Below are 14,010 nucleotides of genomic sequence, written 5' to 3'. Positions count from 1 at the left end.
TAGGATCAAAGGAATCTCTGGTCCAAAAGCATTTCCAATTATTGGAAATGCTCATTTGTTTATTCGATATACAACAGGTAAATTTGTATTTTTAATTTTTTATATTTAAATATTTTATCCGATATTTATTTATAATCCCTATTCTAGCTGTATTTAACCAAATACTAAATCTTGGTAAGAATTATCAATTATTGTGGCGTGTATGGATAGGAAAGAAATTACTTGTAATGGTAGACAATCCTGAATATATCAAAGTAAGATCTATTAACAATTTTTAATAATTTTATGATAGTTTTATTTTGTATTCTTATTTTTTTTTTTCGAAATAGTGTACACAACAGTCCAAATATTACCGTGAAATACATATCTTCTACATTGTTTAATATTACATAAATAATTATATTAAATACGTAGTATAAAATGTATCCTTTTTTGTAACATTAAATCTTATAAAATTGGCCAAGAAAATATTTTTGCTTCTTTATATACACATACAAATGAATTTATTATATGAATATGTACAAGATCTTCTCTCTTTTACTTTTTTCTTATATACGTGTATGTATAAACAAACAAATTAAATAAAATATGTAAATTAAAGTAATATGTGAAATATGTAAATTAAAGTATACTTGCTTTCCTTTTGATGTAATTTTAACTTTAGTATGGAATCCACATCGAAAAGCTTTAAATCAAAGTTCCTTATAAAAAATGTAAAGTCACATATGGATATATTCGTTTAACATTCTATCGTATTAATGGAAAAATTGCAAACTTTAGGTGGAGAAGTATTAGACGCTTTCCATTACGTCTTTCGCTGTTCATTGATATGGTATTCTAATTTAGAAACATTTAAATGTTTATAAAATTTATGTACATTTGTTTGAATTTATTATAATTTTGTTAAACTTTTTATTGAAAGATGTCACGATGGGTATGCGAATAAATTCACTGATAAATTTGGATTGCAAATTAGCTAAATCAATAGAATGATAATAATAATGATAATTTTATTTTTGTAATGTATTATATATTTTTACAATATTTTTCGTTTGCTCTTTCACTGCAATGGACATAGCAACACAAAGGATTTTTAAAGTATGGTTACATCCGAACATTATTTTTTATAATATTGCTAGAAAAAAAAAAATTTCAGGCGTGTTTGACTTACCTGGGTACAACCGACTTAAAAATAAGGTGTCATTAAAGCATATTTTTTTTAAATTGCATTACTTCTTTTCAAAATTAAAAAATTTCAATACAATATTTTCTATACATATTGTTCTATACATATTGTCATTTCTCGTTCCTAAAAATAACCTAAGAAAAAAGGGAATCTCTGTTAAGAAGTAATATTAATCGGGAATTGACAGCCGAAAATTTAGTTAAAAATAACCAACATATCTTTAATATAATTTAATTTTCAATCTGTTCATTTATTAATGATAGATTTTTGTTCATTTTTCAAAAAAAAATAGCCGAAGACACTTCCAGATTTTTTATTCGAGTCATCGCACGAAGGAGAAATATATTCGAAGCAAGATATTCGCGATGAAATCAATACAATAGTTATACCTGTAGGTCGTATTTATTATTTAGTTGCAATAAAATTTTTTTTATTAATGACAATTAAGGAAAACTGTATATTACTTTCAGGAAAGCGAAACTTCAGCCACAACTATTAGCTTTGTACTTTTAATGCTTGCTACATTTCTGAATATTCAAATACGTGTAGAATATATTTTCTTAATAATTTGTCATTATGTATCCGACGAAAATTATATTCATATAAACTTCTTATCATGTCTTTCATCGATCACAAAGGACAAAGTATATGGGGAACTAAATCAAACGTTTCATTGACATAGAATGGTATTAAAAGTATTTTGGAAGAAAAATATATAATATTATTAAAAATAATTAGAAAAAAAAACTTTTGGAACTTTTATGTTTTATATTTCATTAATAATATTATGAATATACTATATAGTAGTAAAATTTATTTATTAATTATATTAAATTACTAGAAATTGAACTAAACCGAAAGGGTGTTCACCAGTATTTTTCATCTATAAACTACATAGAAGCGCAAAATATTGGCCATGGCCATTAGTATTCGATAGGTCCTACCGGGAAAGAATTGTTCTACGTATTTCTTTCCATTTAGTTACGGTTGAAGAAATTGCATATGTAATTACATACTACTATAGATTATTTGAAAATATATTCCAGAAAATTCCAAAATAAAATGCATTTACAATTGATTTTTCTCAACTTTCCGAAACCTTTAATTGCGAGCCTAGCACGTATGTCCACGGTACGAAGAAATGACATCATTATAAATGTTTGCATTCTTTCTGATTCTCTCTCTTTCGAAAATCAGAGTTTACAGACAAGATAACTAATGTATCTCGTTTAAATAATCCCATTTGCAAGTAATATAATGTAATTGTATAGGTCGATATACATCAATATTCATGCTGACAAAATACTTTTGATGAAAAATAAGATTATTATATATCATCCGTTCTAGCAGACGAACTGAGAGATGTTAAAAAACGAATGCGACGAGGAAGCGATCGGATCAAGCGTGAATTCACATATTTCAGATAGCCTAACACTCTGGGCCAATGTCGAAGCAGACTTTAACATAGATTTATATAATTTCACTTCTGATTACAGCAATTGATTATGGTTTCCGATTTGGTAGTGAAGTAATTCATTATCAGCTTAGCACGCGACTGTTTATTTTGTTTGACGACCGATCTCGTTGGAAGAATTATGGGTATATAATAATTTTCTTCTTACTGAAGATATTCCAAAGAAGTGATTATCGTTATATGTTACAATCTACATATATGATTGCTATATATAACATATCGTATTTATTATTTATATCATTTTAAATTAATCGATATGTATTGTTATATTTACCATAAAAGCTCTACATTCAACTACAAGTGTACATTCACAATAACCCCTTCATCGCAGGGAAGCAAAGAGAAAAAAAGAAAAGCAAAGAACATCAAGCATTCGTTATAAAGATAATGGTTAAATTAACACATGTAACAGCCATATCGGACATGCACGAAAAGAAAAACTATTTGATATAATCTGCGGCAGTTGTCAATGATAGCACATTTAATTACCATTATATTGATATACGAATCATATGAAAATGTCCTTTCTTCCATTTTCTCTTATTTTATTTCATCTTAATTCTGTCACTCTTTCGCACTCACACACATAGCAACAAATTAAATATTTTCATTTACTGAAACACACATTCCTGATAATTGACTATAACTGTGAAAATATGTTATAAATTATACATTTGTCACAAGCCTAATGCATCGGTCATCATCACGGTTTTGTCATTGAGTATTCGCACTTAAAAAATACTTTTAATATAATGAGCGATTCTATTATAATATCTAATAACAGAATTTAATAAGTGCATCATTATTTTAAATCAATTCTGATATGAAACATATGAAAATCATGCAAATAGAAATATAGTTCTGCGTAATACTTTTCGACACTAATATGAAATATTGTTTACGATTTCGCAATTTTTTTTCCAGCCTATATTTTTTCATAACATTTTAGTTGTATTGTGTACGCGTAAATATACATCTCCGATACTAAATGGAGTACTATAAATATTGATAGCTTGCACACATAAATTCCGTTCGTAATAGCTTTCTTTACCATAGAGCAATTGAAACTTTGATATTAATTCACTTTGGATATTCGTGAAGATCGTAATTAATCTATCGTAATTTTCTATTCACGTTCATAAATTTAACGGTACATTAATATAAAAAAGTTTCATTGCCTGTCATCGATACAATAGAAGTCTATCCTATTAACGGTTGTTGAAAATACTAAATTTGGAAAAATATAATCAATTCCTTGAATTGAAATTTTGGTAATATATTTGTCGAATTTACGTTTGTCGATACACAAACAGAAATTATCTATCTGCGGTCGATAAAATTTTCAGTAATGTTATATAATTTACAGTTTTCCTAAAGAATCAAAATTATTTCGACGTTCATTGGCATCAGTTAGGAAGAATAGTTTTCTAATAGCGATCGAAAATCGATGGTTAACAATCTCGTTTATCTCAGTAAAAGTGTAATCTGAGATTACAATTTTCTTTATTATCTCGATTATTTGTAATTAAAATGGAAACGTAGCATTCATCGTTATGGAATAATTACTTTCTATTTTCTCAAATATTACACATATTTAATGCGATGTTTTGTAGAAATTTTCACGACAATTTTTTCATTTCGTTTTAATTAGTCTCTTATACTTATTTCTTTCTTCAAATAATTCAATGTTTATATGGCAATTTGACTACCCTAATAATTAACAAATTTTCTGCGATGTAAAGACATTTTTTTAATGTATCAAGAAAAAATTAGCCGTCCCGATACTTTCATCACTTACAGCGCAGATATGTAAGTTCATATAATAATACCTTACTCAATGCTTATTCACCTAGAAAGTATTATAAAAAAATTTCTAATATTATACTAACAACACTCCAATTTGATCGTCCGATTATTCGTTTCGCAAAAAAAAATCTACTGGACTTTTAGAAAAAAAAAATTGAAAAACGGTTAATATAAGAATCCTGGTCACAGGAATTCGGAAAATTGCCTCTACTCTATTGATTATGTAATGCACCCGTTATGGTCATATAGAAAAAAAGGAAACGACGGACATGCAAAATAAAAAACAAGAAAATAAATTTTGCAAAAGTTGCAAAATATTATTGAAAGAAATCTGACTTGTCGCTCGTATTTATGAATATTCAATAATGCGGGCCTGCATGCGTTCTTTTTACATGATAAATGTGAAATATAGAAGGAGAAAGAGAAAGAGACAACCTTGACGACAAGAAATGATTCGATACTATCCAAAAATAGAATTAACCGATAACGTAGAAGAAATGAATGTCATTCAAGAAATAATAAAATCTTATTTCCACATATCTATTATTACTACCTCAACAAAATTTATCTGATCTAATAATAATTAAAAAAATAGTACATGAACGTTTCCATCTGATTTGAATGAACAAAGTTCAATTTTAAAAGATGAGATTGATTTCTATATAGTAGTACGGTTGTTATTCAGTTTCGCACAGTTTACATACAATCGAATTTAACCACTTCGAGCAGTATAATCTGATACATCACGATCAATCAGCATCATTCTTTTCCTTTCCGTGCACTTTCTTATCATCTTCATGGACAGTTCGAGAAAAACCGCCATTTTACACAGTCAGTTTACACATTTAATGCTAAAAATAATAAGATAATCGAGTTTTACTTAGATAATTACCGATACACAATTACGAAACGTGAATGTAGCAATTTTTTATCATTATACTTTAATTACATCCTTAGAGATTTAATTTGCCTTAATGATTTTTATCTTCCTCACGAGTTTTCAAATAGATCATAATTATTTAAATATGTCAAACAGATCATTGTTATTTTCGATATCAGAAAACTTCTGATCATCTTGCGAACACACTTCGTCAATATTATTTATTTTGTCTAATAATTTGATATTCTTCGAATGTTTTGGTATTCTAGGGATAAATATACGAATGATAAAGTAAAAACTAAAATATAAAAGTGTAGATGAAACGAGGCAAAAAAATGGGTACATAAATAGACAAAACTTCAAATGTAAATCTCACTACATAATATTGTTAGTTTTTTTCATTTTATTCACTTTGTTAACACTAGCATTTAAAACACATTATATATAAAATAATAATAGTATATTAATCGAAAAATAATTGAAAATAATAATAGATAGTCAAATACTATGTCAAATCATCACTTTTTGATGCTTTACGTTAGGTTCACAAGATCATAATGTCGTGCAAATGTACTCTCTCCAATCGAGTGTTTATTGATAATATAGAAGACAAAGCTAAATGACTTTTAAAATAGTTTCAGAAATTTTAGATATGTATAATAATATTATATAATATATATATGATATATTATATATATATATATATATATATTTATATTTCGATAGGCGTATATAATTGACAGATATATTACGAAGATTTTAATTCATGTTAAAATTCACATTTTTGTACAAACGTACATTCACCAATGATCGGTAGGTTGAAATGCTGTTTCATCGATATCACGTAAAGCAGATATAATTATGTTCATCTAGAACAGTCCTTTTTAATAAGTATATAAAATAAGTAAATAATGTCCACATGTTATTAATAGAGAGTAGTAAATCATGCAATTATTGATTAAATAGTTCATTAAGGAAAATTAATTATTAATTGTACAGATCTCCTCTACTTTGAACTATATCGAGTAAATCAATAATATCCAAAGAATATTCCAGTATAATAACTTTAAATTTATTAAAGTTTAGAATTTTTCACAAAAATGAAATTTATTTCAACGTTCGTTTCTGATCAGTTTGAAAGTATTATTAATTAATATTGACAAGAAATCGTTCGACAACAATCTCGATTGTGAGATTACACATTTCATAATTATCTGATGGATCCCTGGCAAACATTAAAGAAACTTCCACTAACAAAGAAAAGGTATCATTTATCGAAATAAAATAATTATTTTTCATTCCTTTTGTGATTACATATATTTAATCGAATTTTTGGACAAAATTTTCTCGTCCGTTCTTTCAATTAGTTTTAATAATAAACTTATTCATGTTCATTTATCAAACACTTAAATGTTTATGTATAATATTTCTTCACAATATTAATATTTTATATATTAATATAACTAAGGATAACTAAATATTTCGATATCTTTACCACTTATAGTGTCCATACGTAAGCACATACAATGATGCATTACACAATGCTTTTGCATTCGTCTAGAGTGTATCACAAGATTATTCGTATTATTACAATAATGGCCCTCAAATTCGAATATTCATTTATCTTTCATCGTCTTACTATTCGTGTCGTCGAGATTCTTAGAAAAACAATCTTTTAAAGAAAAGAAAAAAATTTTGACCACAGTTCCAGTAACTAACAGTTCAAGACATGAATCATATCTAAAAAAAAAAAGTAAGGGAACAATAACCAGCAATAAAGTTTGTTGTTTTTACAATAAATTTTGACAATGTTTCACAATTTTATCGAATGGATTCCGACTCGGTTCGTCATATTTACAATTACTGCATGCCTGCATGCATACGCGCGTGTATATACTGTCTGTATCAATAAAAGTTAGAAGGCGAGGGGAAATGATAGAGAAAGAGAGAGACATTCTTGACAATATGAACCATCGTAGTAATCAACCTCTACATTTGAAGCTAAAAACAGTAAGTCAACTGAAACCTTTGCATCTCAATACTTCAGATATATTGTTATAAATTTAAATTTACATGGTGCCTTTTATCACGCATCATCCTCATGAATTTTTCAGGATCCATCAAAAACATTACATTATCCCAGTTGTTTCGAAAGTTGATAAATTCCGAGTTGCCATTTTTCATGGCGACCAGTGGGTTTATAACATTGATGATGTTATCCCCAATGCAATTCGACCGTTATCACGGGCTGCGGTACGAGAAATGCAACGTAACACGCTCCCATAATTAGGATTGTAAGACGCAACAAGTTTTCACTTGACATAAACCAAATACTTGCAGTATGATACGACGTAATATGTGTCTCTTTTCGTCTTTGCTCCAATAAATGGCTTCGTAAACAATATACTATTAATGGTTGTATTTATATTTTACGTAGTAACGGCCTAGTAACGGTCATGTCTATTTCGATACTTTATTTCACTCGTATTCATTATCCCGGCTTTCTTGATGATTTAGGTCATCATGAGAATAGGCATAATTTTTGAACACTTTTAATGATCATGTTCTCATTTTAAAAACCTATCTACTGCATATCATTTTAGAATTTTTGAAAGAGCTTTTCATTTATCCATAAATTATCCTCGAATAAAATTAACATACTCTACACGATTTTTTTCGAAGATAATTTTTTGAAAATTCAATACATTAGATTAAATCTTCGTCTTTAAAATGACACCTTTTTTAAATAGTTCAAGAATTACTTTTGTCTTCATTGACGGCGTAAATGCTGTTTTCGACATTTTTCGAAGAAAAAATGTATTACTGTGATGGTTGTAGTTCTCCATTATTTTTATTGATTAAAAAGATAGAGATTTTGTAAGCAATGTGTAGCACATTTGCTCGCATTTAGATTAGTATTTCAAGAGTATCTTACGTTCGAGTCTAACGAAACTAATGAACTAATTTACTTCATTAGTTTCGTTGGACTCCTTATCTTATTTTTCTTATTTGATAATGTAGTAAAGTATAACTGTTCAATCTCTTATATCTATTTATTCCACTAATGGCTGACGAGAGTTTCGCGGCGATCTGTGATACAGCAGCACTATAAGTTTATTCAATTAGATATGGATATAAAGTATATACATTTGTCGATTATTTTTTCAAAATTAATGAACGTATATATCATATATTAGTAAACGTATATATTATATATTATTTTTAATGAAGATCAAAACACAAATTCTGTTCCACGTTATCTGCGACATTTTCTTCCAGCGTTATTTCGTTATGGTTTCCTCTGCGGGAATTCATTTTATATTATTTCAATTACTACTACTATTACTATAATAATAATAAAAAAAAATATATAATAAATAGAAGAATATACCTACATTAAATACATCATGACACATATGATGACGGTAATTTACGATAACAACAGAAGTAGAAATGTGTCATTTTACGTGGTCGTTTTACGCGCTAACTCTCATTATATCTCATTCTCGATAATTTTGGCACATGACCGCCCATCGATAGATATGTTTAACCCTTTTTGAATATTTAAAAGGAATAATAATTAGTGAACATATACTAATTATATAGTTTTATAATATATAGTTGCTAAGCCATATTATATAGTTGTATAAGGATCAAAATACGAGCATTTCCATATTATATTTGAGGTGTTATTCTCTAATTATTTTTAACAAAACACTCTATAAAATCTTGCTTTTATCACGAATTTATATACTAATTATTATATACAGTAATAACATGTATTATTCTCCGTATTTGTTGTAAAACATACCTGTACCGATGTTCTATCTTGCACAGATTACTGGGAGACGCATTCTAGCATCATAATCTCATACATATGAGAGACTGAAAAGTGAGTTAAAGTCTACTAAACTATTTATTCTAACTTACACAAAACTGATTGTTATGTCGCGCGAAATAATTACAACTTACAAAAATTTTTACATTATCGATACGATAGGCGTATGTTGGAGAAACTGTTCCCTGTGGTTCATATTTTACCTATATCTGCCGCTCCACTCTTTGGGCGAAAAGTGATTAGCAGCCTAGTACGAAAAAGAGAAATATGTGTATGTATTACGAATATTGCGTTTGAAATTTTGTAGTCCTTAGCAATCTTAGAAGTTTTTACCAGAACATTACATTACTATACTGAAGAGTAGGACCTCTCACCTTGGTTCAGTTTTCGTTTCACTCTAATTACTACTTAATCAACTTGCACTAAAGTGCCCTAAGAAATTTCACTTCAAAAAGTAAAATTAATTTTCCCATGAAATTAATTTTAATATCATGTGAAATGATATTAAAATTACAATAAACAAATAATTATATCTAAATATGCCATTCTCGAAGTAGCCACTTATCTTTTATTTGAAACATGTTTTGCTATGAATAATGGTAGTAATAAATATTAATAGATATAGAGTAGTATATAATATAAATGCATATAAAATAATAGTGCGATGGATTAAGAAGTACTGTAATATTTCTTTTATAACATATTGTAATATATGTACGAGACAATCTTACCTGATAATAAATTTAAATCATTGTATTCGAATGCAAAATATAAAAATATACTTTAAATTTTTGTTTATTGCCATATTGGTCGATCGCTTGGAAAACAATGATTAATATAACCAATCAAAATTGCCGTAAAGTAGACAAAAGAAACATGACGAACGCATCGCTTTTAATGGCGTGGCCAATCAGTATTAGCAATAATTAAAGAAAAAAATCATACCCCTGCGAACCGGGACTAGCGAGGCTTCAAGAAGTGAATTTTTCCATCTTTTCCTCGTGTTCTCGAATAAGCCGATGTTGGTGCAGGTACAGGTGACTTAGAGTTCCGTGGTGGCTTTGGACGTGGAAAAGCCCCGTAAATAATTTCTGAGAAATAAAATAATCAAAATCAGACTATTTCTAATTCTTTATATTTCTGATTTCTACTTCTTTATTACTTGTTATTTATATTTGTTAATATATAATATGAAAACTATATCATCCAAAATATACATATGAAATAGTCGAGAATAATTTGAAAAACTCCTTTAAGTTGATAACACTCTCCTCATTCCATAGATTGAAATCATTGTTGGAATTCATTTTTGTAAGATAAAGAAGAATGATAAAGTGTACTTATCTGTTTTTCACATTTTGTAATTATATTAAAATTACTTTTTAAATAGCTAACGTGTGTAAAAAACTGTACAGTTTTATAACAGTATAATACATTTGGTGTCAAGAGAAAAACTAGTCAATAGTATTAAAAAAAATAGTAAGATTTAGTAATAGATAATTCTGAAACGTTCAAATAAAAATCATTCAATGATTCTGGCATTGGTATAGGAGAGAGAGAGAGAGTTTGAAGACAGAAAAGCAGAAGCTTTATTTATAAAAAATATCTGTTTTCATCTTAAAAATAATTTGGCACACCTTATAGTTTAAACTATAACTCCATCTTATAGATGAAAAGATTTAAATAACTATATCAACAAAGAATATATCATTAGTTTTATTTTTAATTTATAATATATATATATATATATATATATATATATATATATATATATATATATTGTTGTATAGAAATCAATCTCGTCTTTTAAAATTGAACTTTGGTCATTCAAATCAGACGAAAATGTTCATAAACTATTTTTTTAATAATTTTTATACGAGATAAATTTTATTGAGATAGTAATAATAGATATGTGGAAATAAGACTTTATTATTTCTTGAATGATATTCATTTCTTCTCAGTTATCACTTTATTCTACTTTTAGATAGTATCGAATCTTTTACTGTCGTCAAAGTTGTCTCTTTCTCCCTCTACATTTCACATTAATCATACAAAGAGAACGCATGCAGGCGCGCATTATTGAATATTCATAAATACGGGCGACCGAATCAGATTTCTTTCGACAATATTTTGCAACTTTTGCAAAATTTATTTTCTTGTCATTTACTTTGCATGTTCTTCGTCTACTTTTTTTTCTATATGACTATAATGAGTGCATTAATATAATCTATAAAGTAGAAGCAGTTTTACAAGATGTGGTCAGGATTGATATATTATTCGTTTTTTAAATTTAATTTTTCTAAAAATCCAGTTAGTATGATTTACGAGACGATGAAGAATGATCGGACGTTCGAATTGAAGAGTTGTTAACGTAATTAGAAATTTTTTTATAATACGATCTTAATAAATAGAAAAGCATTAAGTAAGGTATTATTGTATGAGCTTATTTATCTGCGCTAAATGTAACGGAAGTATCGAAACGTCTAATTTTGTCATTGATTCTTGAAACTGTTAATGTTTTGGGGAGTCAAAGTGTCATTTAAACATTGAATTATTTGAAGAATAATGATAATTGGACAATTGTATAATTGAAAAGGAATGGAAAAACTGACGAAAATATTTCCACAAAAAATTGGGTTAAATATATGTAATATTTAAGAAAATGGAAAGTAATAATACCATAACGATGAATGCTAACTTTCCATTTTAATTACAAATACCCGAGATAATAAAGAAAAGTATAATTTCAGATTAATCGAAATAATTATAATTTTATAAACATATTACTTTAACTATATTATATATTACTTTACTAAATTACATATTTTATTTAATTTGTTCGTCTATACGTACATGTTTATAATAAAAGAGTAAAAGAGAAAAGATCTTGTGCATATTCATATAATACTTTCATTTCTATGTGTAAGTAAAGAAGCAAAAATTTTTTACTATTCGATTTCATAAGATTAAATCGTACAAAAAAGAATATATTAGATAATACATACTTAATATAATTATTTTTGTATTAGTAAACAATGTGGAAGATATATACTTCACCTGTAGCAGTTAACAATCCATTGCCCACAACAGATTTAAATTTTTCATATTCCTCGCTCTTATCAGTAATATTTGGACTATTGAGTACAGTCTTCCGAAAAAAAAATACAAAATGAAAAGATTATGAAATTATTAAGAATTATTAAAATAACACTAACAGATCTTACCTTGATATATTCAGGATCCTCCATTACTACTAATAATTTCGCGCCTATCCATACACGCCACAATAATTGATAATTTTGACCAAGATTTAGTATTTGTTTGAATAGAGCTAGAATATTGATTATAAATAATTATTGTATGAAATATTTAAATATAAAAAATTTATGATATAAATGTACCTGTTGTGTCGCCAATAAACAGATGAGCATTTCCAATTATAGGAAATGCTTTTGGTCCAGGAATGCCGTTGATAATATTAAACATATGTAATTTATTTAAAAAGTATTCTTCTATTCCATAGTGTAGTCCAAATAAAATTGTTAGAATAATAATTAATATTACGGTGAAATACATGATGAATTTTATCAATAGGAATATATATAAACAACTTAAATATAATGGAAATAATCTTATATCCCTAATAAGAACTGTTGAGATTTACGGATAATTTGATTGCACCGCGCAACGACTCTTACTACACCTCTGTCCTTATAGACACTGAGGATGGGATAGAAATGCGAGTAGTATTTAAAGAAAGCATAAATCTGACTTTGCTCATGTGATTACCGCTTACATCTGGCATTTCTCTTTTGATTGGACAAGAACAGTCTAGAAAGATCGGTGATGTAACCAAAATTTGATTCTGACCCCACTTCTTATTAATACATGAAATGCGATTACCGAACATTGCGTAATAAACCGGTTGTTAATTAATTCTTCATTGGAATGAGGAATATGTTATAAATCCAATGTTTATACGCTTTTTGTTTTCATATATACTTCTGCTTTAATTGTGTGAATGAAGACAAAAGTTTAATTGATATTAAAAATTGAGTAAGTACTAGAAAATCCAGAACAGCGCATTTCCAATGTTTTACTTATCTTTAAGAAAATTAATTTATAAGAATTTAGAAATAAGTATGAACTTCAATGTCTTTATCCGTTGATCATTTATTATATAGAATCTTATAAAGTAATCAGATCCTTTTGTAGTTCTCCATGGGAGAAAAATCTCGCAGATAATCTGGAAAAGATCTTGAGTTTTGATCCTTATTAAAAATAATATATAATGAATACGTTCACTAATATATGACATATATGTTCATTAATTCTGAAAAAGTAATCGACAAATGTACATACTTTATATTCATATCTAATCCCACAAAATTATACTGTTGCTGTATCAAGGATCACCGCGAAATTCTCGTCAGTTATTAGTGGAAGAACTGTACATAAGAGATTGAATAGTAACACCTTACTAAATTATCAAATAAGGAGAAGGGGAGAGTAAATTATTTCATTAGTTTCGTTAGAATCGAACGTAGGATTTCCTGTATTACTAATCTAAATGCTAACAAATGTGCTACACATTGCTTACATAATCTCTATATTTTTAATCTATAAATATAATGAAGAACTACAAACATCACAGCAATAAATTTTTTCTCCGAAAAATGTCGAAAACGGCATTTACGCCGTCGATGAAGACAGAAGTAATTCTTGAACTATTAAAAAAAAGTGTCATTTTAAGGACGAAGATTTAATCCAATGTATTGAATTTTCGAAAAATTATCTTCGAAAAGAATTGTGTAAAGTTTATTATT

The sequence above is a fragment of the Vespa velutina genome, chromosome 21 (genome assembly GCF_912470025.1).
Source record: "Vespa velutina chromosome 21, iVesVel2.1, whole genome shotgun sequence".
Taxonomy (NCBI): Eukaryota; Metazoa; Arthropoda; class Insecta; order Hymenoptera; family Vespidae; genus Vespa; species Vespa velutina.
The sequence above is the reverse complement of the archived record's forward strand: the minus strand, read 5'-3'. Positions refer to the sequence as shown.